The sequence below is a fragment of the Oryzias melastigma genome, linkage group LG3 (assembly GCF_002922805.2).
Source record: "Oryzias melastigma strain HK-1 linkage group LG3, ASM292280v2, whole genome shotgun sequence".
Taxonomy (NCBI): Eukaryota; Metazoa; Chordata; class Actinopteri; order Beloniformes; family Adrianichthyidae; genus Oryzias; species Oryzias melastigma.
The window spans coordinates 34,286,160-34,307,218 of NC_050514.1; the positions used below are offsets into that span (position 1 = coordinate 34,286,160).

The window sequence follows — 21,059 nt, forward strand, 5'->3', positions numbered from 1 at the left end:
TTTTACTCAATACTTCAATGATTGATTTTATTTTAAATATAATATTTATTTAGTTTCTTTGATTCAACATAAAAATTGCAGTTTTTGTATAACCACCATGTATAATTACATGATAACTTTTGTTTTTTTAAGTAAAGAAAAACAATAAAACACATGAGAAATAATCTGGTTTTGCTTTTTATTTGCGTTCCACATTTTTAACATTTTAGTTTGAATCTTTGCCGCCATTTTTGGTTTTTAAACTAAAAGTCGATATTTTTATCAATTAATTTCTCATCTTTCTTCCCTTCATACAAACGTTCTTTTTATTCTTTTAGGAGACAAATATAAATCCATTTAGACACTTTTTTCTCCTGTTCTTATTGTTTATATTTGAACTAATTCTGCTCCCCCTCCAGCCCCTCCCCTCAGGCTCGTCTCGGCCAATCAGCCGTCACTGATCCAGTTTGACAGGATTTGACCTTCCTGACAGAGAAATTAAATAAAATCATAAAAAATACATAACAAACATTTAGACACTTTAATTAGACTTTAGTCTTTATCTTTAATATAATCCGATAAATAAAAAGTGTTTACAAACAAACTACATTATACAGCGCATGTGTGTTCTATGTACATTTTTACATCTAAAAATCTATATTTATTTTTAATCAAAACCACGATTTAAATTCTAACCTCTGTAGTATTTTTTTATTTGTTGTCCGTTTCAGTCCTCTTCAAAATAAAAGTCTGTGTTGGATGACGTCATATTGAGGTCACGACCTCTTTAGATTTCTCACATTTTCTGACCATAATAAACATTTTTCTTTTTCTATATTTATCATTGACCAAGTTTTATGTTCTAGATGCAGTTCTGGACCGGACGCCCGTCCAGGAGGAACCAACAGCGGCTGGGATAGGCTCCAGCATCCGCGTGACCCAAAGGGATTAAGTGGATTCAGAAAATGGATGATGGATTTGTTTTATGAAGAGTTTGATCATCCCCCTCCCCAATTTAAAACCTGACGTCATCATTTCAAATGGAAAATTATAAACTCAGTTTTTCTGAAGATTTTATTCTGAAAAACGGTCTCAAAGATAAATGTGTGTTTATTCTGTTTGAGCACGTTGGATCTTTTTAAAATGGTTTAGTTATCTCCTTTCCTACACTCCCCCCAACACACACACACAGATTTCAGCTTAAAGTAATGTTGAATTCTTTATATTTTCTTATGTTTCTTTGGCGTTCTGCTGGTGAATTCCTTGTATTTTCTCGGCGTGGACAGACAGCATCGACTCCTCCAGGAGCCTCTTCCTTGGTCAGAAAGCTCCTCGAACAGACTGTTGATCTTTTCTGGTTAAATAAAAAAGTCAATCAAAATAATGAATATTTATCAACATCTAAATCCCTCTGCCTTTCACACTACTCTCCTGCTGCTCTGACCTTTGTGTTGATTTAATGCTAACAAATGTTTTCAGAGAAGAATTCAGAAGAAACTTTCTGTTGGGATGCTGGAGAACCACCAAACGTCCAGAACGTCCACCTGAGGAGAGAGGCCGGTTCTCCAGAGGACCAGAGTTCAGGTGAGCTCTCACACCTGCAGAACCATCAGAACCGGTTCTGGATCAGACCATGGCTGTGGCCTTCAGACAAACAGAAGGTGTTTGTGATCAGAAACATCTAAACGTCTCAGAAAGACTTTGGCTGCACGTCCAGGTACTTTGGATCTTTGAGGGTTCGAATCCCAGATATCAGTGATGACAGGACGCTCCAGCAGCAAGAAGGTCGGTCGGTGGGAAGTTCCCTGACCGGTCCAGACGAACCCCAAGGTCAGGGTGTGATTACAAGAGGGTCAGATTGTTCAAACGTTGTGTGTTTATCTGATGATTGAGGTAAATTGTAGCTACACGACCCTTTAATCTATAGTGATCCATTTGTAAAAAAAATCAAATTTGCAGAAATGCGCCGCAGTTTAACGTTCAAAAAGAACACAAAAATGAAATTAAGAAACAGCCAATGGATTCATTAACATGAATATGATGTGTTTATTTGTGTGTGTCGTGTAAATAAAGTTAAATGAATTTAAGCCACCATTAAGTTTAATATTTTAGGATAAATAGCTCTCGTGAAATACAATGTTTTTACACTAGAAAAATATTTTTGTAAAGATATTTTTTACACAAAAAAAGTGAATCATATTTAGTAAAGTTAATTCAGGTTTGTTATATTTAAGCTATTGAGTTAAAGTATTTTGTACTTAAATTTTTTAAAACAAATCCATCCGTTCGTCTGTCCATTCATTCATTTTCTGAATCTGCTGAATCCCTATTGGAATATTTGGGTTGCTGGAGCCTATCCCAACTACCATTGGAAGAAGGCGGGGTTTAAAGGGTCACACATTCACACACTTAGATGCAACCTTAGAAACCCTAACTCAGTGTGTTTGGACTGAGGGAGGAGACTGGAGACTCTGGAGAAAGGACCCAGCCGGGATTCGAACCAGAATCTTCTCTTTTTGAGGAGATAGGCGAACCACTACACCACCATTCAGTTTCCTTCTATAAAGTAAACACAGACGTTTTCTAAATTTTTGTTTTTCTTTAGGTCTCTTTTCATAATGCACACCATCCTTTGCTCTGTGTTCTTAGGGAATCAGACCACATTCACACTGGGATGACCCACAGCAGAGTTCACCTGCAAGTAAAGCAGATTTCAGGCAGATTAAGGATTCAGAGTTCAGAAAAACCAAACTTTTGTGTGAAATCCCTGAAACATCTTTTGGTCTGAGACGCCCCGACACAGAGTTCAGAGGTCGTTCAGTCCAGCAGTCTTCCTCGCCGTTCCTTCACCGTCTCTCATGAACGGGTCACCATCGTTCTCCACTCCGGACGGTCTCCTCCAGTCCTCACTGTGGAGTAAACAAACTGAAACTGATCATGTGGAAACTCCTAAAACTAAAACCTCCGTCTGAATGGATTAGAACACGTTTTGTCACTTAAGAAGTTGGTAGAGCAAAGGACCGCTAACACTCTGACAACCTTGTCATCGTAAACACAGAGCTGCCTCGTATTAAGACTGACATGCAATTATATATAATTAGCTTAAAATTAGTTTCCAGGGTTTGAGCTGCAGGTTCTCAATCACTTTTTTACTTTACAAGCAGCTGCAGCTGCAGATGAGTGGAGCTGCTCTGGTCGTTTCCAAAGGAAGAACAGAAAATCCTCTGGAGAAGTTCTTGGATTAACAGTTTTGTCTTTCTGAACAGGAAAAACTGAGATTAGAGGAACCAAACGCAGAAGAAGGCCGAGGAGATTCCTCGCTGTCGTTAAAGCTGCCCGAGGTTCACCGGGCTCCCCGCTGCTCCCCGGTACTCCCGGCAGGTAATTTGCTGACTCTGTGTCACTCGTGATAATTGGGAGATCCCAGAGTGGTGACTCACCTGTCTGTGTGCAGGTGCGGTGATGTCACCGGCAGGAAGGAGAGGGAGGGGGATCAAACTCAGTCACACAGGGGCCAAAATCCAAAACACACCTGAGGTCGGGGGCCGGACAGGATAAACATTTACTGAACACTCTTAAAATTAGATCAAATAATTTTATAACTTTAAAACCGTAACTTCTTAACATAATTATGACCTACATATATAGCACTGTGTGACATAATGCTAGTGTGAATGCTGTGAGCTGAATCTGACAGCTGAAAACACTGAATCTGATAGACAGCTAAAACATTAGCTGAAAAAACTTAGGTTAGCCAAAACTGCTAGCATGTAGCTGAAAAAATAGCTAAACTTTAAAATATTTAAAAAAAAAGGAAAAAAAAACAGTATATTGACAGTAACTCAACCGTCATGTTTGGGTCTTATTTGACTCATTTTCATACTTCAAAATGGGTCAGTTTTGACCCGAACACAGTAGAAGGTGGAGCAAAGAGAGAGACAATGAGGCTTCCATCATTATGTAACAGGGTTTTCTAATGTGCTGCTAATGTCTCTTTATGAAAAGTAAAGCTCCATCATTTAAGTTTAATTGATGCAAATCCATATCAGTGAGAAACAAATTCACAAAAACAGTCCTGACATGTTCTGACATCCTCCTGGCAGCGGTCTCCATCAGATGCTGCTGTAAACACTGACTGCCCTGGCATTGTGATGCATTCTGTCAATCAGGACTGTTGGCATGGTTACAGCGGTTGTCATGTTTCCCCATGAAACTGATCCATACCATCTGTCCGTCCGTCCGTCCAACCGAGCCGGTCCTATAGCCGCCTCGCCCTCTTTAGCATCACCCAGGCTGGATGTCGTCCCAGATGTCAGGACGTCCATCACGCCAGCGTCCTCCAGCGAGGCTTCCTGTATGTTTAGGACACAAAGCAGTGACATCTTTTTAGCGAGGCGAAGCAAAACAACCCGAAAAAAAGCGTGGCTGAGAGGTGAGAAGGCCATCTGCACAACGAGGCACGAAGGCGCAGCAGCCGAGCCACTCGGGAGTAATGGTCTGTGAGGCTAATATTTCCTGTGTCTCTGCTCAACCCTGAAGGAGAACAGAGGGGAGGGGTGCTTACTTGTTGTTGGGGGGGTGAGTTCACCTGTAATGGTGGAGCGCTCCACTGTGGCCGTTCCACACTCATTACACCATTTACAATTACTGCTACCTATCACCCACCTCCCCAAGAGGCCGCCATTAGCACCACGACTCAAATGAAGTGGATAATTGTGTCTCTCTGTGGCATATCATGAGCAAAGAGTCCGACTAGAGGGGTGGAGGGACGGGGGGGCGAAGGGAGAAGAAAAATACAAGAGACATTTACAAGGTTAAAAAGAGGGGGGATACGGTGACCCCCCATCTCTCAGAATCCATGACACCAGTGTTTACCAGCACTAAACTCAAGCGTCCCCATTGAGAGGGAACTGATGACAGTGTTTGTTGGTGGACCGCACAGGAAACCCAGCAGCAGAAAGAAAGTGGAGACACGCCGCCGTAGCATGCGCTGTTGGTGGCAGAACCGGGACAGTTTTACCCGTGCTAACACTGACCCTTACTTACCCATACATGTCCTAGAAGTGTTCACTACGACCGGTCGCCCGCAGCAAACCCATAGATAAACATGTTCAAGAACATTTTCTCTCTACAGGTTCACTCAGCAGTCTATGACTTTGATATTTATTGTGTTTTCCATAGAGGTTAGACCATTTTCTACCTGCAGACGCCCGTATTCACCCGTAAGGACAGTTAAGACTGAGATTTTAAGAATTTAAGATTAAGATTCTCAGTAACTCACCATAAATAAGCTAAAAAACATCACAAGAACTCATTATGGTTGAAGCAAACTCCACAGAAAATCAAGGCCCAGGGGCCGGATCCGGCCCTCCAGATCATTTGATTTTATTGTTATTAATGACCCGATGTTATCTGGTGCTCATTTTAACTTGTATAATTTTGACAAAATATATTTTTATGGAGAGTAAAATATTGAAAGTTATTTAAGGTTTAAGTTGATTTATTCTGGAATAATATTCCTGACTTTTTATTATTCATAATTAGGTTAGACAGTTACAGTTTGGCATTGTGCTTAGTTTTTAGACTACTTTGGCATTTACTAATATTTTATAGCTAATATTTCAGCTACATGCTAGCTGTTTTGGCTAACCTAAGGTTGTTTTTTTTTTTTGTTTTTAGACTAATTTGGCATTTAGCTCATATTTTAGCTGTCTATCAGCTTCAGCATTTTCCGCTTTTACCTTCTGCATTTTCAGCTATCATCACTAGCATGTTCAGCGGCTAAATTCAGCTTCCAGCATTTACAGTAGCATTATTGCAGGTGATGCTGTATATCTAGTTCATAATTATGTTAAAAAGTTATGTTTTAGAGTTTTTGAATTTTAGTTTTAGAGTGTTCAATAAATTTTTATCCTGTTTGGCCCGCGATCTAAGGTGTGTTTTGAATTTTGAATTTTTGTCCTTCAGTAGAGGACATTTTAGCCAAAAACGTTAGCATGCTGCTAAAATATTAGATTAATTCCAAGTTAGCATAAAAAAACGAGTAGATGCCAAATTGCCCCAATAAAAAGGAAAAAAAAAAACGATGCTAAATCACCCAAATGAGCTAGCATGATGCTAATTTTACAGTTTAATGCCAAATTATTTTAAAATGACTGTAAATCATGGTTAAAGTGTACAAAGTACAAGCAGTAATATCCTGAACAAGCTAAACGTTTTGCTATCAATATCACTGAAATCGCTGAAAGTGTGATTTAGTTTTTTGCGCTGAAAAACGTCAGAAAGGAACAAGAAAATCAAACAAATGTGTGATGTTTTCTTTGAGGGAGATGGAAGATGAACTGTTGTTCACACGACATCCAAGCATAAGTTGTTGATTTCAAAGCGTTGCCTCATGGTAGCGTGCAGGAAGAGGACCTCCAGCTGCAGGTGCAGCAGAGATGCTGATGAAGGTGCGTCCCTGAAGAGCCTCAGAGGTGGGGCAGCTGCTCCTCTCCCAGCGTCTTCTGCTGGCTTCAGGGCGTGAACATCCTCCCGGTCCGGGTGGAGTTAAAGACAGTCGCGTCCCACACGGGGGGCCTGCTGCTCAGCTCGGCGCCTTCATTCAAAATGAAGCACTTTGCACACAGGGGTGGGAAAGAAAATTCATGAATAGGGAAGGGAACAAAAATAGAGATTCATCTCAAAGCATCTCTTGAATGCTAAATATAAGATGAAGGCCAATAATTTTAGAGCAGACCGACTTGTCAAACTTTGTGCCATTACTATCCTTTGTCTTGTCATGTATGAAATATTAATTCTGCATAATAACTTTCAAAGGGGAATAAAGCACAGAGTTAATTATTAATAACGTGTGTATTCAAGGCATCCCTCTTTTTTCTGATGCACCAAAATATTCCCTGACAGTTGCCACTCGAAAGAAGAGAATCCCCATAATGCCACAGCGGAGCAGAAATGAAAACCTCCAAACGCTGATGCAAGCTCCACGAAACATCTAACCTACATTTCACAGGTATCAGCGGGAAATCCTGCTCCCTCCGACGGATCGGAACGCTGAAGGATGGTGGGAAAAAAGGAGGAGGAGGAGCTGGACGCACATCTGTGTGGGTGGGATCTGACCCGGGGGGGCAGCCAATTAAGGCTTCTCGCACACCAAGCCTCGGCCTGCTTTGAGATAAACTATCTTAAGCTTCTGCGAGAGAATCGACGGGCGAACCAACCGGACACGGCCCGGTTCAACCAGCAGAACCGGTTTGGACCGACTTCACTTGACCAGTCAGAACACCTTCATGAACATGCAGCTGCTGTCGTGTGGTACACCCATGAAACCACACCCTCTCCTCCTGTAGCTCGAGTTCTCTGGTTCTTCTGCTAAAGAAGCCTCAAGTGGGCGGAGCAAACTTTACTCCGCCCACCTATATACCACGATCAAAGACCCATTCCGGTCAAAATGGTATTTTTGAGATGTTCTTCAAATTGTTTTGTACCTGTAGAAGAGGAACAAATGTAGTTTATGTAGAAAACACGCTGGGCGGGGCACAAGCTCCTTGCTCCGCCCCCTTCTGATGCTTCCATTTGTGGACATCTTTGTTTTCCTGGAATCTGGATCTAAACTGTGCGGCTGGATTGCACCGATATTGCTGCCCATTTTATTGGTAATGTTAAGTTGGGGCTGTGAGGGGCTGTAAGCTAGCAGGAGGGTGTAGACAGAGAGCTCTCAGCAACAGGACGTGGTTCCTCCAAGCTGACAGTCACGCCCACAACTTCAAGGGGAATTTTTGATGAACTCCTGCAGTAAAAATGTCCTAGAAAACAAAACTGTTTTTTAAATTCTGACTAAATACGACATCATCCTTCAAAAGTCAAAGTTACTTTTTTTTCGGTAGAAACTTCCTTTGCAAATGGGAACACAGAGCAGAGTCAAGCAATCATCGGTGAAATCAATCAAATCATCAAAATCAGTTAATTAAAAAACCACCGGAAAACACTGAAAATTAGGGCTGGATTTCACCAATAATTTCCAGATTCGATTTGATTCACCACAACCTGGATCGATTCAATTCCAATTTTTTTCTGTTTTTCTACCATTTTTTTAAATTAATTCAGTTTAATTTTGCTTTTACACGGTTTACACATTTAGACACATTAGTTTAGAAATATGTTAATAATCTTCATGTATATGTTTTGAAGATTTTCATATTAATCTGATCCAGTTCACATACAATAAAATGTATCAGTGAAATAATAATGAGATTCTTAATCTCATCCAGTGTTACATGGATTATCTAAAGGAGAATCTCCAACAATTGTTCCGTCTCTCCTGGAGGGAGTTTCAGATTGGCCACTAGGTGGCGATCGCTCTATAGCATCACACCTTATTCCAGCAGAAGTAAATATGAACAAGAAATTGTGTTTCAGACCATGAAAAGTTACTTTAGAAAATGTTTCCTTAAAAGAATTTGGAACATTCCTATAAAGATTTTCATTTAGTCAGTAATGTATGTTTAGCATTAGCGATCCTATGGGAAATCCCATTATATGTTAGCATCAAGCTAGCAGACTTTAGCATTATATGCTAGATCGATCTCTACTTTAATGGACCGATTATTGATCTATAAAGCTTACATCGATTAATTTTATCAACCCAACCCTATCAAAATTAAATCAAAAATGTGTCTTTAAAAAGTCCAGAAAAAGTTACCTGAGTCGTCTCACCTGCCAAAGAACGAGGACTAACGTTGATGAAGGTTCTCACTTATCCAGGTGACGTAGCCTTGAGCTTGAATAAAGTCGTTCCCAAACACTAAAGGTGGACAAATGAAAATTAGTGTCATCCCATCACAGTTGGTATTAAAAACAAACAGAGCAGCAAACATCAAAAACGTTCACAATATCACACATTATAGTCATTTCTGTTTGGTGGTGACTTTTTATCATGGGATATTTCAGGACCTACATCACTTGGTGTTTACCGGTTGACTTTCAGCAAAACATCAAATATGGGATCCTAATAAAAAGAAAACCATAAACAGGTTTTTAAAAAGCTTTTGAGGTCAAAATTCAATAAAGCACTTTTCTCAGAAAACCCAAAACAACAAACATTATTCTGAAACGCTCCCCTCAGACGAGGCCATCTAAAGTGCTGCATCTTTATTTGGGGTGGCTTCTTTAATTTTAATTTCCCAGACGGCGAAGGTCAGCCTGTTTAAGTGTCCACATCATAAAGCAATCAGATGCCAACAAGCCGTTGCCTCAATGAGAAAACCAATCTAGCAGATGATGGTCATCTCATTTACTACATTTCTGCCCCATATCAGCAAGCTTTAGCCGAGCCTTTTAATATGTACCGACGGGGGGTGGGGGCGGGGGGCAGGAAGGCGTAAAGAAGGAGGTCGAGACCAGACAGAACACTCCAGTGTCAATTTACAGACTTTCCTCCCGCTGCAGAATAACAAGAGTGGGAAAAAAGTGAGAGTACTTCCCACTTTCTTCACAGATCTTTTAGTTTAATTTAATTGGGCCTTTCAATACCTGTTTATGACACACAGGAAGCATTTCCCTATTGCATTATGGGAGGAGAGCAGAGATAAAGACCAGGAATCTTTAAAGCTCTTCGGCACAAAAGGAGATAAAAGCAGATAAAAAGAGGAGTGTTTTTTCATTGTGTTGCTCTCTGAGAGGGAGGAGAGGATTAAGTCGCCTCACATCGCTGCCTGCCTGTGTTCAACACACACAACACAATGCAACACAATCTACGCAACTCAGCCTGCCAGCAACACTTGACTTCAAGTGAAGTCTGACACGAGAGTTGCAGGTTCCACTTCCTGTGTTTTTATGGGAAACTAGACAAAGAAATATTAAAAAAGGACAAAAGCAGGAATGAGGGTCGACCAACAGGTTTATATCAGGGATCGTACTTATGTTTGTACTGTTTAAGAGCCAATCAGATGTTCTCCTTACTACTGATCGGTTGAAAAAATGTTGCAGTTGTTCACTAATGACCTGTTAAGCAAAGTTTTATGGTATAAATCCATCGGTGTCAGACAGATAAAACAGGGAATCATCTGCATAAGGCTGAATACTCTCGGCTTGTCAGACTGTTTGTCTGAAGGTCACTGATCAGAATGAAGGACAAACGCAGGAGAGCAGACTAGTGGACAGAACCTCAATGAAAGAAATGTAAACATGTAGACCATTGACTGTATGTGAGAACTGGACCGAGGGAGTGTGACATCACTGTGGAACAGGGCCGTCAAACTCAATCGCACAAAGGGCCAAGATCCAAAACGCAACTTATGTCGCGGACCGAACAGGATAAATATGTATCGACCACTCCAAAACTAAATTTTTAAAACTTTAAAAACATAACTTTTTAACATAATTATGAACTAGATATACAGCATCACCTGTGATAATGTTAGTGTGAATGCTGGAAGCTGAATTTGGCCGCTGAAGATGCTGAAATTGATTGTTAAAAACGCTGAAGCTGATAGCAAACTAAATATTAGCTAAATGTCAAATTAGCCTTAAAAAAATCCTAGGTTAGCCAAAACAGCTAGCATGTAGCTGAAATATTAGCTAAATAGCCTAAAAAATCTCCATAGTAGTCCAAAAAGCTATCAGAATTCCAATTTTTAAAACTTTAAAACTGAAACTTTTTACCATAATTATGAATAGTAAAAAGACAGGTATATTATTATATTTATAGATATTATAATTTTTATTGATAATAATATATATAATAACAATAATAATGATAATATATTAACATTATATTTATCCCGTTTGGCCGCGACCTATGGTGTGTTTTGGATTTTGGCCTCTTGTGATTGAGTTTGACCCCCTGGTCTATGGGATTTTGGCCAGCAGGTACTTCCTGTTTGTAATGCCAGGGGGGAGGGGCCAATCAGTCCCTCATGTACAGTCAGAGGGACGGACTGACGCCTGAAACCTGCACACTTAAATGGTTTTCCCAAACAGGAGGGGTCACAGCCTCCACTGTAACAGGGACTCATTAATCAATCAATGTGATCACTTTTAAGATACACGTAGAAAATAAACATCAATGGTATTTTAGTGCAATTCAGTCCTGCAGTTAATTAAAAAACAGGTGCATCATGGGAGTTAGAGTCTAATATCTCGTTAGAATGACGGTTTAGATCCATTTGTTGGTGTTTTTTGTTGTCTTAGTCTCGTTTGTGTGTTTGTTGTGTTTTCTGGCCAGCACAATAACAAACCACAGGGAAGCCTCGTTTTATCTCAGCGGGTCAGAAGACACTTCAGAAGCTGTCAGACTGACCGCACTTCAGTTTGAGAAACTTTATCGGCAGAATAACCGCATTAAACACTAAGAAGCGGCTTCACTGTGCTGGAAAATGATAGATTAGCAGCTAGCTTGTCTCCAGAGGTTGTGTGATTGCTTAGTAAGCATTCACACTATAGTGATTCTCCTGCTCCTTTCTGTACGTTTTTCAGCACATAAAAACTCAATCACACTTTCAGAGATTTCTTCAATCTTGGTGTCAAAACATTCAGCTCGTTCAGGACATTACTGCTTATATTTTTGGTATTTACAAACTTTATGGTTTTTGAAATATTGAGCAAAATATGCCTCATAGGAAATCATTGAGCAAGTATTCAAATTTAAAAATTTTAAATAGATTAGCAACAAACCTTTAAATATATTCATGGGTTATGTTTTTATAGGAATTTTCAGAAAATTGGAGTTTAGTTAATATTTTAGCAGCAGGCTAACGTTTTTGATTGCTGATTTGTTATCAATTGAGTTGCTTAGTTTAATTTAGCATCTATTTTAGCAACAGGCTAAGGTTTTGGCTACTTTAGTTTACTGAGAAATTTTAGGAAATTGTGGAGTTTAGCTAGTATTTAAGCAATATGTGTTAGCTGTTTTGGCTAATTTGGCATCTACTGAGGGTTTTTTTATCCTAATTTGGAGTTTTGCTAATATTCTGGCAACATGCTAATGTTTTTAGTTCATTTGTTTTCTACTGAATCTTTTTAAGCTAATTTGGAGTTTATCCTCTATTTTAGCAACATGCTAACTTTTTTGGCTAATTTGGCATCTACTGAGTTTGGAGTTTAGCCAATATTTTAGCAACATGCTAATGTTTGCAGTTAATTTGTTATGTACTGAAGGTTTTTAGGCTAATTTTGAGTTTATCCTCTATTTTAGCAACATGCTAACTTTTTTGGCTAATTTGGTATCTACTGAGGTTTTTTAGGCTAATTTGGAGTTTCGTTAATATCTTAGCAATACGCTAACGTTTTTGGCTACTTTATTGTCTATTGAGTTGTTTAGGCTAAATTAGAGTTGAGCTTTTTTATAATAGCAACAGACTAACGTTTTTAACAAACTTAGTTTACTAAAGAATTTAAGGCTATTTTGTAGTTTAGCTAGTATTTAAGCAACAGGCTAACTTTCTTGGCTAATTTGGCATCTTCTATGTTTTTTTAGGCTAATTTGGAGTTTAGCTCATATTTAAGCAACACACCAAATATTTTGCAAAACTGACATGGATTAGTGATTTTTAACAATTTTACTACAAAATTTTTCAGAAATTTTGGTAATTTTCAGCGTTCTTTTACAGTGAAATCTCCAGTCTGTTAGCAAATTTAATTGCATTTTCAGCAAATCTCTTCAGCAATTAAGATAAATTGTGTCACCATTTTCAGCAAAAAGCTTCAGCATTTTCAGTGACTACTTTCAGCAAAAAGCATTCACAGTAGCATTATTTCAGGTAATGCAACTTTTCTAGTCAGTTATTGTGACTGATAGCTTTTTGGCTAGCATTAGCACAAACATGCTAATCAATAGGATTTGTCTTTAATCAGTTAGTGCAGTGACTATTACCTACTGAGCTAACAGCAGATGGAGGCTGTTAGCCTGTTAGCTCCATTCGGAGCAGTTTGCACCGTCAAATCACTGCTGCGAGTTTGTTCCTGCAAAAGAGTCTTTCTGTTAAACAAATAAATGTTCGATTTCCCTCATTAAATGATTCACTTTCTTCATTCCTTCCAGCCTCTGCCTTTCAGGATAAGACGGTTCCTGACGGGGGCCAAAAGCGCACAGATGCTGCCAAACACAGGATAATAAAACCACACATTCCCTCACTTAGCAGCGCGATGGCTCCAGGCGCCACCTTTGTCTCAATCACAGCAATGACTAAAATCGAGCATTGTAACGTGGAGGATTATGGATATGAATTGAATGCTCTGCTCTTTTTTGTGTTCCAATTTCCCCAATTAGGATTTTCTGCCTTCACAGTGACACAAAGAGTTTTGTAATCTCTCACTCAGCGCTTAAGTGCCAGAAAAGCGGCAGATGTAATGCTAAATTTCTGAATTTCTGCTAACACGGCTCAGGAGGAGGAAACAGAAAAACTGTTTAAGGCGGCTCCTTTGTTAAATAACCCATAACACCAGTTATGCTTAGAATAAAATGCTCAGATGAGCATTGCGTTTCAACAGAGCGGGGCATGAATGTCTGACAAGTAGGCTATCATCCAAGAGATCATTAAGCAGAAGGGTTGAAGTGCCATCTTCAGTGCCATGGCAACAGGGCTGCGAGATGACACAGAAACAATGCGGAGCCAGGCAGGAGGCGGGGCGGGCGCTCCGCGGCTGCCATTGATCGATGGATCTCTCTCTGCCTTCAGAGGCCGGGGGGGGCACGCAGCTCTGGGACCGGGTAGGTACACGAACAGTGGGAGAGCGCCGATTGTTTCCGCCGCCAGAGTCTAATTGAACCTGTCAAACAGTGGAGCTGAAGTTTCCACTGAAGAGCGGCGGCTCACGCAGGATCACGGCGTGCGTGGAAGTGACTCGCCGGCGTGTCGGCACCGCCTCCCTCTGACCGCACAGCTGATGGAGGTGAAATTAGAGGTTCCTTCTCCAGTGAGACGTGAACACATCAAACCAAAACTATTCAGTCAAACGTTATTCATAAAGAACTTTTCTTATGTAATAAAGCAAAAACCTTCAAACACACTAAAGTATTGATACTTTATTTACAAATAAATATAGTAGTAAACGTTGTTTAGGTTATTTCTATTTTTGATTTATTTCATTTATTTTCAGGTGTGAAACCAGTTGAAACTAAACATTACATTTTACAGTCAACCTGGTTAAAGTTCCTACGTTTTCATTCTTTGACACATTCTAACAAATGTTTTATTTTAAGAGAACAGGCTGCTTGATCCCTGTCTAAGTTTCTTAATTATTTCAGTTTCTTTATGTTTATGTACATTTTTATGCTTTAAAACAGCTTCTGGTTCTTGCTTCGCTTCAGTCGGACTTTGGTGAGAATTTGGAGTCTTAGATGTACAAATCAAATCAAATCAAATCAAACTTTATTTATAAAAGAGCGCTTCTCATACTTGTGCAGCTCGAAGTGTTTTACAATTAAAATGTACAATCATGAATGACCTGAAATAAGAAAGTTTTATTCCAAAGAAAGCTCTGATTTTAAAAATATTTCATCTGTTCAAATTCTGTATTTCATTGTGTTTTATGATTGTACGTGAACTGTCTAAAGTCTGTTTTATTTATTTTAACATCAACCTGAAAATAAAGGACTCCAGATGGAAATTATTCAGCAGCTACAATCTGGCATAATTGTGTGATTGCTTAGTAAGCATTCACACTGTAGTGATTCTCCTGCTCATCTCCGTATGTTTTTTGGCACGTAAAAGATTTCAGTATTTAAAACGTCCGGACATTACTGCTCGTATATCTGGTATTTATAAATGTTATAGTTTTTGAAATATTGAGCAAAATATGTTCCATAAGAAATGATTGAGAAATTCTTCAATTTTCGAAATTTTAAGTAGATTAGCAACATTTAAATATATTCATGGACTGTTTTAATCTTTTATAGTAATTTGAGTTTAGCTAATACTTTAGCAACGTGTCAATGTTTTTGGTTAATTTAATTTACTGACGATTTTTAAGTCTAGCTAGCATTTAAGCAACAAGCTAGCTTGTTTGGGCTGATTTAGCATCGAGTTTTTTTTATGCTAAGTTAGAGTTTAGCTTCTACTTTATCAAGAGGCCAACGTTTTGAGTAGTTTGTTATCTACTGAGGTTTTTTGGGCTAATTTAGATTTTAGCTTCGATTTTAGCAAGAGGCTAACGTCTTTGGCTGATTTAGCTTACTGAAAAATTTTATGCTGTTTTTGAGTTAAGCTAGTATTAAAGCAATGTGTTAGCTCTATTGGCTAATTTGGCATCTACTGGGATTTTTTAGGCTAATTTGGAGTTTAGCTAACATTTTATCAATATGCTAACGTTTTTAACTATCTATTGAGTTGTTTAGGCTAGTTTAGAGTTTAGCTTTTGTTTTAGCAACAGGCTAACGTTTTGACTAATTTAGTTTACTGAGGAATTTTAGGCTATTTAGGAGTGTAGCTAGTATTTAAGCAACGTGTTAGCTTTTTGGCTAATTTGGAGTTTAGCTCATATTTAAGCAACACACTAAATATTTTTGCAAAATTGGCATGTATTTGGGATATTTAACCAATTTTACTACAAGATTTAGGTAAACTTCAAATCAAATCAAATTTTATTTATAAAAAGCATTTCTCATACGTCGCGCAACTCGAAGCGCTTTACATTTAAAAACAAAAAAAATATACAGTAAAAACCAAACTCACCCTTCCCCCCCCCCCCCACCCTCCTCCCCTCCATTAACCCATGATCCCACACACAAGAAACACTTGTACAAATAACTTCTAAATGAAAGTTGTAAAATAACTTCAGGCTCTGCTGAGAAGAAACAGTATGTGGGATTCTATCATACCAGCTTCAGCGCTCTTTCATAGTCATTTAACGACATTTCCAGTCTGTTAGCAAATGTAACATTCAGCAAATAGCTTTTGCATTTTCAGCAAATCCCTTCAGCAGTTAACGTAAATTGCGTCACCATTTTCAGGAAAACGCTTCAGCATTTTCAGCAACTACTTTCATTCACACTATTATTTTTGCAGGTAATTATATTTGTTTTAATGTTCATTTCTATGCATTCTCCCTTTCTTAATAAAAAGATGTTTAGAAGATTCGGTCTTTTAGTCCCTTATTCATCCAGAAAATTCAAGATTCTGTATTTTCCAAAACAAAAATAAAAGGATTTTCTGCAAAACGGGATTATGGTCCCGAGGCATCCTGGTCCAAAAAGATCCTCTACTGAAGAAAACCAGCAAACTTCTTCATGATTCCTGCTTCTTCAAATCCCTCCTCCTTCCAGCATCTCTTTGGTTGAAGGAAAATCTGTTTGTGTTCACACTGAAGCGAACCGCACCAGAGTCTGGTTTGGTCCAAACCACTGTTACACCATCAGAGCACAAGTGTCTCTGCGAATCCTGAATTCTCCTTCAGGTTTGGGTCTTAATTACAAACACCACATCAGGTGATGTTTCTCCTGAAGACGGTTCTCAACATCCAGGAGCCCCCAGTCTGGGGAATTCTTCAGCAACATGTGCAAATCAATCTGCAGAGAGCAATCAGTGAGGAAATCTGCAGCTTTAAGGAAGGCGGCGAGGCCAGCGAGGATGAGGCCCCTTTCGGTGGGGGGCGCCGCGCCGCAGGGACCTACCAGTTCCTGTCTTTACCCGTCCCAGAGAGTCAATACGGATTATGAGAACGAGCTTTTATCTCTGCAAACACACAGAGCAGCCACTCATTTAAATGGATGAACAATTCAGGTCTGCTCGATAAATAAAAAAAGAATATTCCTCCATAAATACCTTCAAATCCCAACTCTATTCAAATTCTGGTACCATATGCTTAATTTAAGATCTAATCTGACTTTTTCTATTTCCTCCTGCGCACAGAAGCAAAACCTTTAGTTGTTAAAGAACTCAAAGGATAAACACAGACTTCTATTGTTGATGGGAATGCACCTTTATCCTCAACTTAAGACCCGCGAGACGCCGTATGCAAAGCAGGTTCACTGAGCAAAACACGCCTAACAAAAGAGACATTATTGCATTTCACAACCTCCCCAAAAAAAAGGACGAGCAGAATATTAAAGGCGACACAACTGTGTTTACACATCAGTTTCTGCAGACCTGGAATAACCTCATTTCTATCTTGCTCTATCAAATAAAAGCCAGCAATAAAATCTGCCAAGAGAAGAACAAATAAAAGCAAATTTTGACATTTTGCTTTTTGACGCCTTCCATTTATAGGTCAGAGGAAACAGCAGCCGACCTCTCATTGTTTCTTAAATGCCATTTTGTAAGGCTGGGAAGCAGGAATTAATTAATGCGTGGGTAGCTGCCACTGTCAAGAGGCAGCACATTAAAATCAATGATTAATAAATTCAAAACACACAACAAACTCAGCTGGGAGATGAAAATAGCACCGAGCGCTCCATAGGAAGCACGTCCTCCCACTGAACGCCGCGTCCACTCACACGGCTGATAGAAAGTAGCCGCTGCCAGCTGTGTGCCTGTGAATAAAATCACTTTAATTAAAGGAATTACAATGGAAAGGGGACGCAGGGATGTGTGCAGCGCCGTCGACAGGAAGCGGTGTCACGCACAAACACACTCTGAAATCCCTTAAAATAACAAGGCCTCCTTTGTGCTCGCATTATTAAATAGTCCTAATCCACACATGCTCTATTATACTTAAAGCTATAAGATTTATGAATTTCTCCTGACTCTTTGGTGTGTGTTAAAGATACACATACTTAGGCGTCTTTGAAAGAACTCGTTCATTTGCCTCTGTTTTGGCTTCAATTATGAAAAAATAATCAGAATAATAACCTCATTGTTTAACTGTGACTGTTATTGTTTTTTGTGGGGTAAAGAACATTTTATTGGACTCTCAGCTAAAGTTTCATTCTGATTGTCTTGAAAACAGCAGCTTTTACTAATGGAGACATTCGTTTTTAATTGATAATTTTTACATTTGGAGTTTTTATAATTCAAGTTTTCAGGATTTTTTTTTAAATTTCCAAGATTTATTTCAAGTTTTCAGTTTTATTTCTTTAAATTATCTTTTCTTTTTCAAATTGAGAATGTCTTCTTAAATTTAAAAAAAAAATTGTCAATTAAAATTTATATTTTGAAGTTTTTTCTCTCACTTTAAGCTGATCCTGATTTGACTCCGTAACAATGGTTTTCTGTAAAATACAGCTTTAAAAAACAAACTGTGTCATCTCCTTAAAGTCAGCTGTTGATCTGACTGATCAGCTGATCTGATCAAAGAACATGAGACAGGTTATGTTTGTGGACTAGAACCCCCCGACCCTCAACTCAAACCTACACCCTCCCATCTTCTCATGTAGCATGAAGATGCTAGCACTTAGCATACTTTCTTCACTGGATTTTGAATAAGTTTATATACAAATTGCCAAAGATCATAACTCATTGACAGCTTCAACAAAGTGTTAGCACGGAGAGGCTAGCAGCTAGCATGTCAGTTCATGTCTGTGCATAGAACATAAAAAAACAGGCGTGTACAGGCGCCCCAGGAGTTGAAGACCTTTGTTCTAGTTGCAAGTCTGACTTTCAGCTCTTCCAATAATTTACTTGAAGATTTCGTTATTTACACCCAAAAGGCTGAAAAAAACGTTTTAAAAAATGTGACAAACGGAATCAGATTCAGCTTCAGATTGATTTTGTAAAAAAACAGCAATCATGTCTGCGCTGGTGATTTAATACATTATAAGCATTTGTACTGCTGAGGTCATAGTTTTTCAAATATTGAACATAATTTACATAATACCATAGAGATGCTATTTTTAATAACCTCTGTAAACTGAAGAACACTAAAATATTTTTACCTCAGCAACTATTAGTGCTAAGATTCTAGCGGCTAGCTTGACTTTTTACGTACTGAACAAGACTCTTCGTTGACGAGGCATTAGCATAAAAATGTTGGTGAGTCTGAAACAAACTAAATTCAATGCCACCTCACTAACATATCAGCATAGACAAACTAGCAGCTAGCATGACTTCCCTTGTTATTTGCTAACTTTTTTTGACTATCAGCATGAAAATGTTAGAAAATAACATGTTTAAAACCAAAAAAATTAATTTAGTGCCATCTCACTCACATATTAGCATAAAGATTCTAGCAGCTAAAACATCTTCACACGCTAATTTTGACCCTTTTTATTGACTACGTTAGCATAAACATATTAGCAAAGAATGTGTTTAAAGAAAACAATTGTATTTACCGTTTTCCCATATTAGCATAGAGATCATAGCTGCTAGCATGATTTCACTCATTTTTCCACTTTTTTGACAACATATTAGTATAAAGATGTTGGCAAATGACATGTTTAAAACAAATAAGTGAATCCAGTTCTACTGCTGTCGCGTAATAGCATAGAGATGCTAGCAGTTAGTACTTCTTCACTCATTATTTTCAATTATTTACAATTTACCTAATACCACAGAGAAGCTGACTAATCTCTTTGAAATAACAAACATTTTTACCTCAGCAAGTATTAGCATTAGCATCAAGATGCTAGCGGCTAGTTTGACTTTTCATGTTTTTTGCTAAACAGTACTGACTAGGTATTAGCATAGAAATATTAGCAAATAACACGATTAAATAAAATAATAAATGTAATGCTATCTTATTCACATATTAGCATAGCGATACTAGCCGCTAGCATGATTTCACTTGTTTTTTTACTGACACTGTTTTTCAGCAAGATATTAGCATAAAAATGTCTAAAACAAGTAAATTCAATGTTTTCTCAGCCCCATATTAGCATAACATGTTAGCAGCTAGTATATTTTCACTCATTAATTTAGTCTCATAAAATTATTAGCAAATAGCATGTTTATTAGAGAAAACAAGTCGATTTATTCTTTCTTTTTCACATATTAGCATAGATACTAGCTACTTGCATGACTTGATCTGTCTTTTTACACTCACTTTTTGACACGTTATTAGCATAACTCTGTTTGTTAATATTGCATTTAAAACAAGTCAATTTAATCTTTTCCTGTTGTTTCAGTGACATTAGCTTTGACATGCTAGCAGCTAGCATGACTTCATTTGTTATTTACAGTCTTTTATGACTAGGTAGCTTAAAAATGCTGTCAAATAAAATATTTAAAACAACTATGCTACCTGGGCTGCACGGTGGCGCAGTGGTTAGCGCTCTTGCCTCACAGCGAGAAGGCCCCGGTTCGACTCCCGGCTGGGACCTTTCTGTGTGGAGTTTGCATGTTCTCCCCGTGCATGCGTGGGTTTTCACCGGGGACTCCGGCTTCCTCCCACCATCCAAAAACATGCTTCATAGGTTGATTGGTGACTCTAAATTGCCCCTAGGTGTGAATGTGGGAGTGAATGGGTGTGATTGAGGCCCTGAGACAGACTGGCGACCTGTCCAGGGTGTACCCCGCCTTCGCCCGTCAGCAGCCGGGATAGGCTCCGGCACCCCCACGACCCCGAAAGGGAAGAAGCGGTCAGGAAGATGGATGGATGGATGAACTATGCTACCTCAGTCACAAATTAGCATGAACATGCTAGCAGCTAGCATGCCTTCATTCTTTATTTACTCACTCTTTTTTGACATATTAAAATGATAGCAAATAAGACGTTTAAAACAAAGAAGTATTCTCCCTCAGTCACATATTAGCATAGACATGCTAGCAGCTAGCATAACTTTATTCTTTATTTACCGACTCTTATGACTAAATTGCATAAAAATGTTGGCAAATAAAATGTTTTAAACAAATAAGTAAATCTAAGTCTACCTTGGTCACATGTTATGATTGAGATGCTAGCAGCTAGCTTGTCTTGACTTGTAATACATTTGATTAGAGATCTCTTGACCTAGCTTTAGCATGGGTTAGCTATAGGAATAATGAGGGATTTGAGAACAGAGACGTGTTTCTTGCTGCCGTTTTTTAGAATCTAAAATCCTGGGGTGCAGCGATGATCCGGCGTGCAGCTGTGTCGTAACCGTGCTGTACTGTCGACATGAAATTTGTTTAACCTTCTCATTAGCCTCCTCCTCAATAAGCACCACTGGCAGTTTTCCAAGCTTAGCAGCTTCTGTAAGGTTAGCGCCTTTGCAGCTGCTCAATTATCTT

General features: G+C 38.7%; 1 long non-coding RNA gene across 1 annotated transcript; it reads right to left on the reverse strand.

Moving 5' to 3' along the window:
- Window positions 1-2,072: 2,072 nt before the first annotated feature.
- On the reverse strand, window positions 2,073-5,212 carry LOC112160985. Its single transcript, XR_002921763.2, has 3 exons — window positions 4,204-5,212; window positions 3,420-3,511; window positions 2,073-2,888 (listed from the first exon to the last, which is right to left on the reverse strand). It is a non-coding gene; the product is annotated as an uncharacterized LOC112160985 (long non-coding RNA).
- Between the last annotated feature and the right edge of the window lie 15,847 nt (window positions 5,213-21,059).